This window comes from Gavia stellata, chromosome 5, assembly GCF_030936135.1.
Source record: "Gavia stellata isolate bGavSte3 chromosome 5, bGavSte3.hap2, whole genome shotgun sequence".
Classification (NCBI taxonomy): Eukaryota; Metazoa; Chordata; class Aves; order Gaviiformes; family Gaviidae; genus Gavia; species Gavia stellata.
Window position 1 is genome coordinate 28,782,027 of NC_082598.1, and position 11,876 is coordinate 28,793,902.

Here is an 11,876-nt window from a genome sequence, read left to right on the forward strand (position 1 = left end):
CATCAATCTACTGACCCAGAATAAAAAAGGTGAGCATAAAAGAGGCAAGGATAGATACTAGGAAGTCTGTGTTCAACAGTTGTATTATAAATGAGAAATAGCTGTAATTGGATAATTTCAACTGTATGTGTTATCTAGATTAGTATAAATCTTTGATTAGATTTCTAATACTTTAATTGGACTAACAATAAATTCTTGACTTTGCATAAGATGTGTTTCTTTAGCCCACATACCCTGCACAGAGTATTTGGTCGGCATTGCTCCTTAAAGATATGTAGCATATCTCAGGTAACTTTTATTGTTTTGCTTCTTAACATATTCATCCAATGTAATCACAGACAGATTAATAGGCTAGCTTTTCTTTTAAGAAAGTGCTGTGCATATATGAGGTCCTAGTGAGTAAGTGTATTTCATGACCTTTTATGCCATAACGATCTAAATGAGAATAGTGGTGATTTGGTGAAAAGACTGTCATGGTTGCCCCCTAGCCCCTGATGTTCTGGAAACAAGCGGGGATAGCAAGAGCTAAAAGCACAAGCCTTCACAGCATTAGCTAGCTGCAGTCACTGAGCAGTGCTACCTGAATCACAAGAATAAGGAGGCCCACGTCACCCACGAACAAGTTAACTGTACCCTTGGTTCATCCATACAAACACCATTTGACCTCCTGGCCACCTCTGAAATGCCTGCATACTCTTGTTGCTGCAATTGCAGATGGCCAGGTAATCCCATCTTGATTCAGGCTGGCTGGAGTGTTTGTTTGCCTAAGTCTTGTCCAGACACAGTTCTTCTGATGCCCCCGTAGAGCACCTGAGGAGGTCAAACTCTTCCCTTTGCACAGAAAGCCCTACTTCCCCCAGCTGCATAAGCCTTCTATGTAAAATCATAATGTTTCTGAGACATAAGTGAGAAAATTGGGCAAAAAATTCCTTATATCTTTGATATTTATTTGGGGATAATTATAGCTTTTCACTAGTAGAGGCAGTTTGGGGAAAACAAATGTTTATGAAATAGTGGCAAATACTTCTAAAATCAGTTGCTGGAATCCCCAATAAAAATCACAGCCAGTCAGACCAAGACACAGTTACTGAAGAACAGCAAATTGCTTTGTATACCACAGCACATATTTTATAATGTATCTTTAGCTATAGCAGCCCCCTAAATACATAACCACCCCAAAAGTCCTTTCCAGGGAATTGGTGTCTTTTTACTTCCCTGATGTGTCTGATTCCTTCAGTTCACAGAAGTTCTTAAATAATCTGTCATTCTAACATAAGTCAATAATCTTTAAGGAGAATATCTTCAGGAAATTTCCCTTTAAGGGCGTAATACTGTAGCTTGTGATTAAATATAGCAAATTATTAATGTGTTTGCTTGTTCCTTTCCCTATTCTGTATTGCCTAAGTATATTTATTTTATTTTTTTTTCCCTGTATCTACTTTGTAGGCATTCTTTCCACTTCAAAATAGCTGTGTTAGTCATAAAGCATCAAAGAACTATAAAAGCTGACTTAAAGTGGTGTCCTAAAATCCCTTAGGGACCATCCAGCATTCAGCAGATTAAAGTAGTAGTTCTTCAAGACTGAAATGACATCTAAGTGTGGAAACTCATTTTAGGGAAAAAAATCAAACTGTTGGATACTATAGTAGACAAACAAGTCTTTTAAAAGACAGCTCTTGCAGAGCACAGTCACTACCTGGGTATTAATACAGGTCTCGAGTAATCTTTCATACTCTCTAAACGGAATTGCCTGGGATAAGGAAAGGCTGCTTCTGCTCCCTCATCATTTACACTACACAGCACTGAACTCAGCTACTGTTTAGTCATCTCCCAACTGTACCTGTTGCTGTGTAAAGGCTGCTCTAATGGAAAACAAACCATTCCCACTTAAAATTCATTGCAAAGTTACCAGCTGAGCTTTAAACACAGCATCTTGAGGATGCCGTGGTGACTGGATGCTGTGTAGCAGCTCTAACACGCTGACAAAACTCTGTTTACAGACAATGAGTTATAAATGTTCTTTTGCCAATAAACATAAAATACTTGTGCCAAAGAAAACACAATTAAAATGCAAGCAAGTTGTGTAGGTAAATTTACTAGTAATAGAAGTCCGTAACAGAACTAAGGAATGGCATTTTGTGACACATTACCCCAACAACTGCTTTTCCGGGGCCAAAGTGCAAGCGATAGAGCACTGCCTGTGGGCAGACTCCTAGGAGCTTTATAGTGTTGGCACACTATATGGGTTAGCAAAAGCCTCATAAACCTCAGAATCAAAATTAAGAAGAGATACATGAGAAAACGCGATCTTGAAGATAACCTTTCTTTGTTATTATTTCTAGAGAAGGAAATGATGGGACCCTTTCACTCTTCCTGCCCAGGCAACAAAAGAAAGTACAGATGCGTGCTTTGTGCATGCAAAGTGAGAAGAATTTTTGTGAGGCAAGTTAAAGGACAAGCAAATAAGATTATTTTTCACACAATTCAGACTACCTGAATTGCGAATGGAAAAGCTGAAGGAAAGGAAATTGTAAAAGTCTGAGCTGTATTTTATCAAAAGCTACAATGTGATCTGCTTTAAGAGATCCCTGGAGATCAGTCCAAGGCATTCAAGTGCAAGAATTAATACACTGTCTCACTCTACATTTCAGAAATAATTTGAGACACCAGGCAAGTTGGAGGAAGTAGAAAATACCTTAAATAAACTTAAGTTAAATATCCCTTGTCAGAATATTGTGAGTTTTATGAGCCAAGAAGCTCCTTTAGGGCTACTTAATACTTGTTACAATTTCTAATTGTCTCCCACATTGTTCTATTACATAAACAATTCCAGCTGCTTCTAAATGGAAAAAATATAGCAAGCTACTTTGCCAAAATACATCAGGTAAAATGATTGCTAACATCTGATACACGTAGAGGGAATTTTATTCTCAAGGTACTTCTAAGGCACCTACCATCTTGCTATCAGAACAAATGTACTCGATCATTTTTATTACAGATTTGCTGGAATTAGTAAGGGTTTGAGTCATCTCTAGGCCCTTTCTAGGCAAATTTTGGTTTCTGTAGAAAAAAACATCTAATGATACAGCTCCTCTAATTGACTCCTCTAATTGACGCATGTTCTGGTTTATGTCTTGGTAAGTTCTCTCACTCTCTCCAGGAAACTCACTGTAATTCTCCACTGCAGACTTTTGGAATAACTTTAATTGCTGCTGTTTCATCTTACTCGACCCTCTCTTCTGCTGCAAAAGGATGGGACACACTGACCTGCATCCTGTCTCTCACAGTCTGAAGTCAGTTTGCAAAGGAGGAAGAGGGGACGGCAACCAGCCTGGCTGCTCAGGCATAGCAGAAGCGGTGGCGGCTCCCCGCCTGCCCTTGCTGCCCTGCAGGAGCAGGGGGCTCGCCGCGCCTTTCGCACCCACCTGCAGCTCCAAAAGCCCCTGCTTTATCCCCTCCCTGAGCCAGTGGTTGAGCCAGTGTGGGGGAACCAGGCAGAATTTCTCAGATGATTCAGAAAAGCTAGGGAAAGGATTATGGCTTTACATACATTATAAATGCTTATGCCTTCATACCTTCAAACTAACTGCAAAGGGTGCTATGTAGCTGAGGTTTGCCCGTTATTGACTTCTCTCTGATGCATGCAGAAGTTCCTGAAAATAAAAGTGTTTCTTCCTCAGAGTTCTGTACCTCAGAAGTAAGAGGTGCATTGAGTCTAATCTTCCTTGGGATTGTGGGGAGATAGGGGACTCAGGAATGCTTTTGTAAGCTCTCACACTTTTATAGAAAGAACTATGATGTTAAGTACTGAAGCAAAGGAAAAATTCATTTCACTAAGCCAAGAAGGAATTCCCTAGAACGAAACGTGTTAGGAAAACAACCCAAACCAAAACAGCCCCCCAAACAAATGGAATTTAAACAAATCCATTTTGGAAAAGCTTGGAGATGTAAAAGATTGGAAAAGATCTGGAAAAGAGTGACTCTAAGGAAGAATTCTTTTCACTAATCTAAAGAAAAATTCACTAGGATGAAATGTGCTAGGAAAAAAACAAAACCAAACAAAAAGCCCTTAAACAAATGGAATTTAAACAAACTGATTTTGGAAAAAACTATTCCTCCTCAATTTCTCAGCAAGTTTTCATTGAGAAAGTGCAAGTTCAGTAGTTTCTGTTTGTCTGACTTTCTGCTATGAAAAAAAAAAAGCACAAAACTGAAATATTTTTCTTTTGATAAAACCCTCCTTGTCTTCTACATGCATTACAAAGAGCTGAAACACAATAACAACTGCCTTTATCCTGCACAAGTCACCTTGAGAGGTCCAATCTAACCCTGAATTTATTTATAGTGACTATCAAGTATGACTATGAAAGGGTTATATAGTACCGCAGAATAAATATGAAATAGATTTTAGTTGAAGCGGTACATTATTACATAACCTCCCCTTTGTTATATAGCCTCTTGTAACCTGGTAGAAGGCTGCAAGAACAAAAAGGGAGGCGCTTTAAGTAGAGGAAGGTTTTCTGAAAGTCGACTGTAACAAGAGCCCCCTGTTAAGCATAAAGTCCAATTCAGTACAGCCCCCTCTTCCAAAACCTCAGTGATATGGCTTCTGAATAAAAAGCATATCTAAGAATTAATCTTTTTGGGAAGAAAAAAGTCTAGAAGAAGAAAGAGCAACTCACAAAACCAGAAAAATAGTCCATGCATTTGCATGAATTTCTCTTTCCTCATGCGTGCCCATATCAGAGGGAAACATGCCTAGGTGAGAGCTACACCTCTGCACATCATCTGCCTGGGGGAACAAATTAAATCAAGAGTCCATTTATTCAGAGATTTCAACAGGATGTGAGTTGCCATAGAAGTTAGCAAACCATTTTCCCAAACATTTAAACATTTGTTTTAAATTATTCACAAATAATACAGGTACAGATATTCATATTCTGCTGCACTGGGTGTGAGATAACTTTGAGTCACTCCCTAGTTATCTAACTAATGACAATTCCCTAGGCTGAGTCTCTGATTCACAATGAGGTAAATATACCATGAAATGAAAATCCTACTCTCATCCCACATTAAATTTACTGAAATCCAGGTATCTGTTAAATATTTTTATGCTTTAAAGAGTATTATACTTGCATGAGCAGGGAGGATGGCAAAGTTATACAGGTTTTTTTTATTTTTCTAAGTATCAATGATGATTACTTTAAAAATAATCCTTAAAGCATCAGTGATCTCTCTCATAGACGTCTTTTCTCGCTTCTTTTAGTTATAGGTGCTTCCTATGAATGAGAAACTTTGCTTGCATGCTTGTGTATACAATGTGGTTTGTGCAATCTCCATTTTTAACCCTAATTTAACACTTTACTGAAATGGTCATATTTCTGGCTTGCCAAGAAAGATTTCTCTTGTGCTTTTTACTGAATTACTTTTTAAAACAAATGTATCAATAAATCATGTTCTTTTATGTAACTGGATTTTCTGAAGTGCAAAAGAAAATGAAAAGCATCAATTCTTTAAAGGTAGGTCAGGCTGGGAGGCAGTCCGGATTAGAAATTGGAACATTTTCTAAGATTTTATCTTTAAAATCCATTCCAAATATTGAAACTTAGAAATAATATACCAAATTTCTAAGTAATTTGATTGTAACTTGCTATGAGAATAGTGTGAGTCATGTTCTGAAGTATTCTTCTTGGGTGGTTTCTCCCCTTCCAATTATTTCCCAATTAAACTAATTCTTTTCTTAGCCGCTTTGCACATTTTCCTATTCTTTGATTCCCTATGGTACTGTACCATACAACAGATGTGATTTCCATAGCTTTTTGCTCTTTCATTTAAACCATTTTCTTTTTTTTGTGTGTAGGGAATTCACTGAGATATCATTTGAGTGAGATGCTGAACAGACATCCACGTTATTTTACAGCCTCAACATTGCATTGTATTTTAAAACCTTTTACGCAAAATCGCAAGATATGAAAAATAATGCTCCCTGAAGGCTAGATAATGACTTCAGGCTTAACTGTTAGTGTCGTTCCTCAGTTAGGTAGATTGAAGACAAATCTTGGTACGATTCCTATGAAAAAAGTCATTGTCTTTCCTGCAAGAAGACCACACTATGGACCGCTCCAATGGGAGGACAGGCAATGGCCTCACCCTCACCCTGCTTCCTTTGGGGCTGCAATTAAGGTTATGAATGAGCAGGTCAGGTAGCAGAGAGACAACTGTGGACCTTCCCTTCCCGCTATATGGCTGCACCATGGGAGGGTGATCAGCAGGGCGCTTTTCTTCCTCAGCCATTTTTCAGTGGCTGACTACGAACCAAGCCAAGCAAACTGTTAGAGACCACCCAGACCCCACAAGATGTAGGACAGAGAGCCATTAGGCAACGCTCTCGTGCGGCAGGTCCCACAAGGTGCCTGTCAGTGTTGAAGGGAATCAGAGAACCTGGAGGAGAAAAACAAAGCTACAGAGACTAGACCTGCCCTCGCGGCCCAGCTGGGCAGGAAAGTGCTTTGTGAGGAGCTCCATTAATTTAAACAGGATTACTTGAGGAAAGTAACCACCACATGAGCAAGTGAGCACATCAGACCTGAAATGAGTACCAAAGGGGTTTGCCTCAAGAGAATCCTGCTCTGCATTCCAGTCACTCTGAGTTTCCTTTAAATGTAGACCTGTCTAATGCCTTCCTCTGGAGAGTATTCTGGTCACTTTTGTCAGAGGCTGAAATGACTCCACGACGGGGAGCTTTGGAAGTTCAGCAAGGCAGCCCACAACAGGCTTCAGCTGCGACCTAGGAGGGCTTGCCCTGTAATTCAAGCAGAAGTCTGAGCTGGTGAGGCATGAGGTGAAGGACTAGTACTTAATAATGTTGGATTTGGTCTTTTCTTTAAATGAAATTTAATATGTAGACAATTACATATGAGAGCATCACACAGGTCATAAAGTCCAGTGCTCACCAAGTCAAAAATGTCTACTTGTCTGTGCAAATCCAGCCTCCTTGGTTGTTTGTAGTATAATGCTGTACTTAATTCCAAAATCAAATGCTATGGTTTTCCTCAAGGAATAGCTACAGAGCAGACTTTATCATCTCAATGGTAATTTCTTCTAATAGAGATATGTAATTCTGATACGCAGGGAGCCGTTACCCACTGAAGAAATCCTTAGGTGGAATGAGCCTTTTGTTTCAGATTTTATATATGGTCTACATTTTAGAAATTGTAATCAATAAGTGAACTTGCAAATTAAACCATTAATCAATGTAATTCATATCATGTGTTAATTAGAGAGTCAAAACTTTTAAGATTCCTTCACCATTGATCAAAATAAATTCTGATGAAGGAGACTTACGAATGTTCTGAACAGCAGTATTCAATCTGTGATTGCATCACATACCACGATAAAAAAGAAAAATTGTTACTGGAAAATTTAATTGGATGCAAGGATATAATAGTCAATTGGTGCTTGAGCAGGTGTAAGGGATTCAGGTATAATTACTACCATGAGAAATCAAATGCCAACATACATAAAAAAAAAATGTCAGAAGTAATTATATGTGGAAAGGGAATAGTTTATCCACCTCTATTAAAAAAATCCAGTTAATAAAAACAGGTAAAAACTCTGAACAGAGAAGATAAAGATCTGCAATGGGAATTAGTGGGGGAAGTAATAGTGGAGACGTACTTCTTGTCATAACCCAAGTACACTACTAAAATTAACAAAATATCACTCATAGCAAATTGTCATTTGATTATGATTATTCCTTTAGCATTGATGATCACTATTTCATGAATAGTTAAATAATTAAAGTGATATTGATATGTGTGTCATACTGACTAGCCTTGAAAGTTAACATGATACCGTTATTATAACTTGGCAACAAAGCAACTACACTTCAGGTATAAATAGGTTTAGCAACAAGTGTAATGTGTGAGTAGTGAGAAAGGCAATAATTTCAAGTAGTCAACTCTTTATGGCATTGTGATAAGCTCAGAATAAATGGAAATCATCTGATTGTTACTAACGCTCTACAAGAGTGAATGGATAATTTAGAAATTTTTGTTGTGAAAATGGAGAACGAATAGCAGGTGAGACAATGATTCAGTTGCAGGAGCGTAACATAAAAAGGACGATTTCATACAACCTTAGACTAATAAACATAAGAAATCAAAGTGTAATAAGAGATCTAGTCATGCAATAAAGAAGAAACTGCTGACAATACGAATCACATCAAAAGCCTTCTTACACATTGGCTTTTTTGTGATGGACAAAAGAATTCTCCCTACCACCACCAAAATGAGGTGTAGCTGCAATTCTAGTCTGTGTCCCACCATGGGAAACAATCCTTATTAGAGAGCAAGTGTTTGTATTGGTAAGAGCTACAACTTCCTAATAACTTTTGTAGGTACTTTTAAATAAGTTCTTCCTTTCCTTACAACCTGCAATATTTAGTTCTGTTTGATTCATAGTAGTGTTGCACTGCATAAATCTCAGTCTGCTCTTCTTTTATGATTTCCTCTTTCCCATCTCCTAAGCACTATAGACAGTTAAAAATATGTATTTGTAGTGTAGCAGTGGAAACAAAGCTCTTCCTTTCTTGAATGACTTAAATTATCTCAATTGGAGTACCAATTAAGTGATTAACTGATTAGTCCACAACACACTAAAACTACACTTCTCAGAAGTGATCTGGTGAGTCAGATTTTCTGCAGATTCAGCGAGTGCTGTAACTTTTGATGTTGAGTGTACAACTCGGAGGCTTTCTTTGAAACTGCAAGGAATAGAAACTGTTCTAAGGAAAAATGTGTCATCAACATATGAGGTAAGAAACAGAGAAATAGCAGTGGGTTGCCTATTGTGTTGACTGGTGTGGGAATGCAAGAGATCCATCTAATTTTTCCTAAATTCCTTTAATGTAGGAGAAAAATATCTGTGGAATTAACAAAAATCCTGGCAACCCTAATGGTACTGTCCTACTACATGCAGCTAATGCTGGAAAAGATGCAGTCCTTGATGCTGCACTTTGACGTGTAATGTCACACACACAAATTGTCCCTGGAGTTCAATACATCTGCTAACATAAGTGAAATTATTCCTCTCTCGGGCAAGATATGGGCCATGGAGTTTAGACAGCCAACTCTGCTTTTCTGGCTAGCTAACCAAGCAGGGTATGGGGTATGGGAGCATGCCACTGAATACAAAGAGAATTCAGTTGTTAAAAGAAGCAGCTGATAGACAGGAAAGATGCCTCCTATGAAAAACTTGATACAAATTTGACATTTACCAAAAGGCTGAATTATAAACAAAAGTATACACCAGTAATAAGGTGGGGGACAAACCCTGGAGCCAAAGGGATCTTCCTTGCAGGAATCAGGACAGGATTTCACCCACAGATTCAAACTGCAACAGAGCAGGCAAAGCTGAAAGATGTGGGTTCACAGCTATGCTAAGCCCTTCCCTCACCTCTGGATGCTCATTCCCATTCCTTCCTTTTGGCCAGCACTTGCTCTCTGTTTAAGCTCAGCTGATCAAATCAAGGAGCTAATCTGGCCAAAAATAAATAAATAAAGAAAATCAGCATTTAGCATTACTATCAGTAGTAGTGTTTTAACATTTTTGTACTATTATTATCTATCCAGATTAGGAAACTTCCCCATTGACGTAACAGTTTGGTTCAAGAGGTGTTAGCTGGTCTGCTTTAGGTGTTTTAAAATGTGATCCCAGCAACAGTTTTTAGTTATTCACAAATTATAATACAAATATAATTGCCATAAAGCCATGGCTTAGGCCCATAGCTCATGCAGAACATTTGTCTAATAATGCATGGTTCATTAATATCAGGTATAACTCATATCCCCTGTTCAGTGTGCATTAGGTTTTTTGTTGGAATACATTTTACCATGATATTATACTCATGACTTGCATAAAAACACAAACTTGCATAACAAAATCTAGGCTGTATCATATTTATAAAGTATGACTGTTGCTTCTAGTGAAACGCACCTGGATCTACACTGAATTACAGCTGTAGCAGAGTATATTCAATTCTGTTTCCTGAGCCAATTGACATTGCGTAGGCTTTGTTTGCAGTGTGATCAGAAAGCAGGCACTAACCAAAGGCTATGGAAGGCTAGCAATTTGGTCAGGTTTGGCAAAATAGCAAGGTGCATGTGTTAACTTAAGCAGTGCTGAATCCTTTGTCTTCAGTCACACTCAGTGCTCCGCTCATACCAGACTCCTCATTTTCTAAAGGAGAAAGCAAATCACTTGGCTGGGCTATAATGATCTGTGTTTGTTCCTATACAGAAATGGACTATATTCCCTCTATTGTGCACAACCATTTCTTTCAGTGTTTTAGAATTTGAAGATTGAAATATATTCATGCATACTTGCATTTAGGTATACCCACATAAGCCTTCCTACCTTTGTTTTTTGTGTTTAGTTTTTTGTTTTGTTTTTTAAATTGAGACTATTCTTAACTTACCATGTAATTCAACAACAACCACTTTTCAGATTAGCTAGGTCACTTGGAGGGCAACAGAAAGCAAGATGAGTCATATACTGCCTCAGGCTCAATTGTAAGGTTAGGTATATCTTTGGGAGTTTGATAAATTAAACTCTCAATGTATCTATAGGCTTCTTTGCAAAAAGGTAGCTATTCATTTCTTTTTGTAATAGATTTATATTCAAGTCAATCTATTTCTAGAGTTAAAGGGCTATCATTGTGACTTCTAACTTATTCATACTTTCTTTATATAGCCTGTGTTGGTAGTGGGCTCTGAAGAAAACCTGGCTGCTATTCTTACAGATTTTGTGTTTGAAAGTGAAGAGGGGAGGAGCACATTAATTTGCAGCCATGTGTTGTAAAGAATGCCATTTTTGGTATCAGGCTGCCCCACAGTCCACCCTGGAAAGGAGTCTTTGGTGGAGCTGCATAACCCAAGAGGCCAAAATGATCTCCTCTGATCAAAAGCAGAGATCTTCAGAGCTGGAAATTACCCATCCTGGGGATCTGTACAGTTCAGATTTAGCACAGAACTTAGAGCTGATAAATTCCAAGGTGGAAAGCCAAGAACACATTCGCAGAAGAGGAAATAAGATTGAACCTAGAGCTTGTTTAATTTTGTACCATGAGAGACAGTGATCTGCTTGGATCATTAGAAAGCAATTTAACACCTGCAAGTTCATTCTTCCTTCCAACACCAGCTTTGTCAGCTTTTGCAGAGTCACAGGATCACTGAGGTTAGGAGGAACCTCTGGAAATCATCTAGTCTAAATTCCCTATTCCAAGCAGGTCACCTACAGCAGGTTGCTTAGGACCATGTCTAGACGGCTTTTGAATATCTCCAAAGATGGAGACTCCACAACATCTCTGGGCAACCTGTCCAGTGCTCAGTCACTCTCACAGTAAGACAGGTTTTTTGTGTGTTCAAGTGGAACATTCTGTATATCAGTTTGTGCCCTTTGCCTCTTGTCCTTTCACTGGATATCACTGAAAAAAGTCTGGTCTGGTCATCTTTACTCCCCTAGATATTGATGCACATGGATAAGATGCCCCCTGAGCTTTCTCTTTTCCAGGCTGAATAGTCCCAGCTCTCTCAACCTCTCCTTATATTTCAAAATCTTCAGGCCCTTAGTCATCTTTGAGGCACTTCATGGAACTTGCTCCAGTATGTTCATGTCTCTCTTGTACTACTGGGGAGCCCAGCACTGAACACATTGCTCCAAACATGGTCTCACCAATGCTGAGTAACAGCAAGACCTCTGGCAATGCTCTTCCTACTGCAACCCAGGAGGCCTTCTTTGCCACAACAGGACATTGCTGGCTCAGTTTCTTGTCTGCCAGGATCCCAAGGTACTTCTCTGCAGAGCTGCTTTCCAGC